Source organism: Oryx dammah, unplaced genomic scaffold (assembly GCF_014754425.2).
Source record: "Oryx dammah isolate SB20612 unplaced genomic scaffold, SCBI_Odam_1.1 HiC_scaffold_4, whole genome shotgun sequence".
Classification (NCBI taxonomy): domain Eukaryota; kingdom Metazoa; phylum Chordata; class Mammalia; order Artiodactyla; family Bovidae; genus Oryx; species Oryx dammah.
Genome location: NW_024070188.1, coordinates 38359173 through 38365188, shown reverse-complemented (window position 1 = coordinate 38365188; position 6016 = coordinate 38359173).

Below are 6016 nucleotides of genomic sequence, written 5' to 3'. Positions count from 1 at the left end.
ACATGCTTGCTGATACAGAGGGCTGTGTTCACAATAACATTACTACACAACAGCCCAGTTATACACATAATTTGTAGAAAAGGTAAGCTCCATATTCCACATATAACCTTATATCCTGGAATAGCTCTTTCCATACTCCATAAACTGCTTCCTCAGGTTTGAATGCCCACCATGAAGCATCTCATGCTGAGTTGCCCATGTTAAATTTCATATGGGCCTCAGTCTCTTTGAGATAACAGCAAAAATCCCAGACATCTGCTTCCTGGGTGTGGCTCCAAAAGAAGCTGGCTTACATATATAAACCAATGAATGGAAATAACTAAAGATTTTATTCCATATAATGACCAAAAGCAGTAACCTCTGGTTATTATTATCCTGAGATCTAGGGAAGAAAATGTATCTTGAACTTTGTAGGACCTTTCCATACAATCAGCTCAACAGAACTTCAATAGAGTCTCACAGATAAAAATGGAACAGCTACATGACATCTAAAAGAACCCCTACAGATATGCATAATTCGAATAATTGTAATATTTTAAAGTTTCAGAAATTTCCAAATCAAAAACATTTTAATATAACTATTAAATATCTCAATGACGCTCAAATGTTTATTCTCACAAAATATTTGCATCATTGAGGTTTTTTTTATTCTTTTTAAAATCACTTTTAGAAATGGAATCTCTGCCTAGACTGGGTTGCTCCTGTAATATGGATAGAAAATTCAGTTTGTTTTGTCTTTTTTTTGTCAGTTCCACCTCCAGCCTTCTTTTGGCAAGATCTAGGGGTTTCTTCTAGGGTTTAGCTAATAATCCTTACTCAGGAAACCTCCAGATGGACATCGCTGAGACGTTGCTTCAGTTTTTTTCTTTTCAATTTGGACATGCCATGCACAACCTCACTGATGTATAAAACATTAGTACAAAATACAGAAAAGTTCTTTTGCTTTTTGCCTGCGTAGACCCTTTTTATGATGAGCTGAGATGTTTTTCCACAGGCAACAGTTTTCCTAAAGAAAAAAAATGAAAAATAAAAAGCTAAAATAGAACAAACAGAAACTTTGCATTCAGATTTTTACAGTTTCCTGCATAAAAATATGAGGATGCTGTGAAGTCTCTGGGAAAGCAAAGAAGCCCAGCTAGAATGGCACTTTCGAGAAAGGGTGTCCAGAGTACTGTTGCACATTTCAAGAGTTAATCATTATGGATCAGATTATCGAAGAGGCGTCCATCCTAACATCCAAAATTATATTCACTGTTTCCATATTTTCATGAGAATCGTAAGTAAATAAACATTGCCCAATTGTGTTAAGTGGATACAATAAGACACATAGGAATCATGATGCAAAAATATTGACTTTGCATGATTTCCTTACAGTAGATTTGGTAAATATTTTAAGAACATGGAATCATGACAGTATTTTTATGTTGTTATAGTTCTTCACCTACAAATCTTTAGAAATTCATGTGAGCACTTTATCCATACTAGAGCACTGTAAACGTCCTTCTAAAATAATGAAAATAAATCCTGGTGTTTATCTTTACCTTTTATTGGGAAGTATAGTTTCCTTTTTCTGGGAGTTAGTGTAGTGATCTGATCTGACAGATCTAGGTTTCTATCCTGACTGTGTCACCTACATGCTCAATCCATAATGTTGGACAAATCCACTAACAGGAGAAACCCTCAGATTCTTCATTTGTAAAATGAGAAGAAAGACCACAGCTCCCCACACTCATGTTTATCAAAGGCTTTTCACACTGGATTGTAATTGTCTGGTTGCTTGTCTGTTTCTCCCAGGATATTATGATATTCTTCTTCCCTGAAGAAAGGAAGAATACCTTTCTCTCTTTAGAACAGTGATTCTCAGCCTTGAGGGCAATTTGAATCTCCCAGGACATTGTTCCTAGCCCCAGTGCCCATGCTGCATTCAAACCACTGAAACCATTATCTCTGAAGGTGAACCAAGATATCTCTGTTAAGTTTTCCAGGGGATTCTCTGCGTTAGAACCAAGGTTGCAAACCACGGCTTTAAAAGGCTTAGCACAGTACCTGCTGTGTGGGCACGCTACATCGAATGAATAGGAAATTTCATCAGTAAATGAGTGAAGATGTCAGAGACTACATTATGCTATCTCCCCCAGTAGGCTGTGAGCTCATGAGAGAACCAAGGGGCGTATTGCTTCCTATCCCCATCTCCTAACATGGTGTCTCATTCACCTTTACATCCCTTGGCTCAATATTTGGTTGAAAAAAAAATGTAACATGAAATAAGAAGAAAAGAATTTTATTGGTCAATGAATTTTTAAAAATATTTTTTAAGTAGAAGAGAGTTAGAGATTAGATTTTGCTCATGTGTTTCCAGTGAAAGGAGAGAAACAAGTGTGCCACTGTTCCGCTTCCACATATATTGTGTGCTAACTCCATAAACACAGAACTAGGTACTGAATAGTCAATGTACAGCAATTTGGCCTTGACTGATTATTCTGAGAAAATCATGAAACAAGTGGGAAAATACATCCTTTTTGGCTTTTCTCTGGACTTTTGGGGGCTCTCCTGGAAGAGCTGAGCACATCATCCAAAAAAGGACAGGCTCACACCTCATGAACACAAATGTAAATAATGCATCCTTTACCGGATGGCCATTTATTATAAACTATCCTAAGTAGCCAGGGATGCCTGCTTCCAGTTTCAGTGAATGTTTGCTATTAAGCTTCCCTTATCCCCAGCGTGAATGAGATGAGGTTTACTTGCTCTCCTGGCCTAAATATAGCTAGAATGTTCCTGAATTTTGTGAAATAAAGCCAGAGAGACTCTCATTTGGGGAGGTGAAATATTTACTGAGTCTCTTCTGCAAAATTTTTTCAGCACATAAAATAGCTGAAAAATGTGTGAATATTTACTTATTTTCTCATTATTTTATTTATACATCTTGGTAAATTGATATCATTTAAATAGTGTGATAGAATTATCATGACATTTCTTTAATTCCCTTTGAATTCTCACAGGAAGTTGTGTATGTAAGTAAATACAAACTGCAATGAAAGCAAAGTTAAAATAAATACATACATAAAACAAAAGCCAAAACATAAAATCTGCCAAGTGTTTGAATGATGATGATTTCACTTCATCTATACAACAAATTTATTTTCCTTAGAGAGTCACTGGTTCCACCTACTGGAATTTTGACATCCTTATTATGCAATAATGTTATTGTATAAATGCCTAAGATAATAAGACTGATGGCCCAGCTGAACTTAACTGAGCAAAGTTATTGAAGAACAAATCTTAATGGGTCAGCTATTAGAATAGATCTGAAGTTCTTCTTACAATTATAAACTGAGAACTGAATATATGCCCTGTGTAGAATGTAGAATATGCTCTTGTGTACAACAAAACACACACACACACACATAGGCAGTCTTCACTTCGCATAGTAGGAGTGTAAAAAGACCATTCAAACTGAAACCAGGTAGCGTGATCTTAATAATCAGTGAAAAACTCACTGATGAATTCTATGAAACATTTGAAGAATTACCATCAAGACTTCTCAAACTCTTCCAAAAAATAGAAGAGGAAGCAATACTTCCTAACTCGTACTATGAAACCATTATTATCCTGATACCAAAGATAGACAAAGGTATCACAAGAAAACTAGAGACCAATATTCCTTATAAATATAGATGTAAAAGTCCTCAACAAATACTAGTTAACTCAACCCAGAAGCATATTAAATGAGTATACATCATGACCAAGTGGGATTTATTCCAGGAGTGCAAGGTTGGTTCAACATGAAAATCAATCAATGCACCATATTAATAGATTAAAGGTAGGAAAAACCACATGACTGTCTCAATAGACACAGAAAAATCATTTGACAAAATCCATCACCCTTTCATGATAAAACCACTGAACAAACAAGGAACTTTCTCAGTTTGACAAAAGGACCCACACTAACATCATACTTGATGCTAAAAGACCAAAACCTTTCCCTCAAGATCAGAAACAAGACAAGGATGTATATTCTCACCACAGCTATTTATACTGCACTAGAAGTTCTACCCAAGGGAATTAGACAAAAGGAAGAACTAAAATTATCTCTGCTCATAGATGATATGATATGATATGTAGTAAGAAAAAATTATTGGAACTAATAAATGAGTTCAAAAAGTTACAGGATATAAGGTCATATAAGATCAACATATAAAAATCAGTTTCATTTCTGTACGCCAGAAATGAATAATGTAAAAATAAAATTAAGAAAAATATTTCACTTATAATAGCATTAAAAAGAATAAAATACTTGGGAATACATTTAACCAAAGTACAAGATAGGTGTGTTCCCTGAAACTACAAAACATTATTAAAAGAACTTAAAGAAGATCTAAATAAATGGAAAGATACACCATGTTTATGGTTTATAAGACTTATTTATTTATTATTGTTAAAATGGCAACGACCCCCAAACTGATCTGCATATCAATATAATCCCTGTTAAAATTTTAGCTGCGTTTTTCTCCAGAAATGATCAAATTGATCCTAAACTGCATTTGGAATTGCAAGGAACAGAGAATTCCCAAAACAATCTTTAAAAAGAACAAAATTGCAGCAACCACACTTCCCAGTGCATGATACTGGATGCTTGGGGCTGGTGCACTGAGACAACAGAGAGGGATGGTATGGGGAGGGAGGAGGGAGGGGGGTTCAGGATGGGGAACACGTGTATACCTGTGGCGGATTCGTGTTGATGTATGGCAAAACCAATACAATATTGTAAAGTAATTAACCTCCAATTAAAATAAATAAATTTATATTAAAAAAACTTACTTCAAATCTACAGTAAACAAAACAATGTATGGTACTGACAAATAGGCATAACCTGTTAATGGAATACAACTAAGAGTCCAGTTGAGGCCATTAGTGGCTGAAAACTAAAATATGTCTGCTAATAGCATCCCCAGCAGCTGGGATAACAGGTCTCTCCTTGAACAGGGAGTTGGATGGCATACCCCTGGATCCACTTTGCTGATGTGTATGATTCCATTAAAATTAAATATTTTTTGGTGAAGAATACCTTGGATTAAGTTAATAGGCAGGAAGCAAAAAGTGTGAAGACATCAACAATGTTTATAACTAATAATTACAAATATCTAGAATCTACAAAGAAACCCTGTAGCAATCCCAACTGAAGAAAGATGGATAATGCATATAAACAGATAATTTACAGAAAAGAAAATCCAAGCATGAAAAATGTGCTTAAACATAATCAGAGAAAAACAAAAGAAAAGGAAAAGGAAAACACCTTCATACAGGTAGACTGGCAGAAATAAGAAGGCTGGGTAACATCAAGTTGGCCAAGATGTAGGATAGCACAAGGTGACCGTACATCCAGATTTGTCTGAAACAGTCCTCAGTTTAGTTCAGTTCAGTTGCTCAGTCATGTCCGACTCTTTGCAGCCCCATGAATCACAGCACGCCAGGCCTCCCTGTCCATCACCAACTCCCGGAGTTCACTCAAACTCATGTCCATTGATTCGGTGATGCCATCCAGCCATCTCATCCTCTGTTATCCCCTTCTCTTCCTGCCCCCAATCCCTCCCAGCATCAGCGTTTTTTCCAATGAGTCAACTCTTCCCATGAGGTGGCCAAAGTACTGGAGTTTCAGCTTTAGCATGAGTCCTTCCAATGAACACCCAGGACTAATCTCCTTTAGAATGGACTGGTTGGATCTCCTTGCAGTCCAAGGGACTCTCAAGAGTCTTCCCCAACACCACAGTTCAAAAGCATCAATTCTTCAGCACTCAGCTTTCTTCAGTCCAACTTTCATATCCATACATGACCGCTGGAAAAACCATAGCCTTGACTAGACGGACATTTGTTGGCAAAGTAATGTCTCTGCTTTTCAATATACTATCTAGGTTGGTCATAACTTTCCTTCCAAGGAGTAAGCATCTTTTAATTTCATGGCTGCAATCACCACCTGCAGTGATTTTGGAGCCCCCAAAAATAAAGTCTGACACTG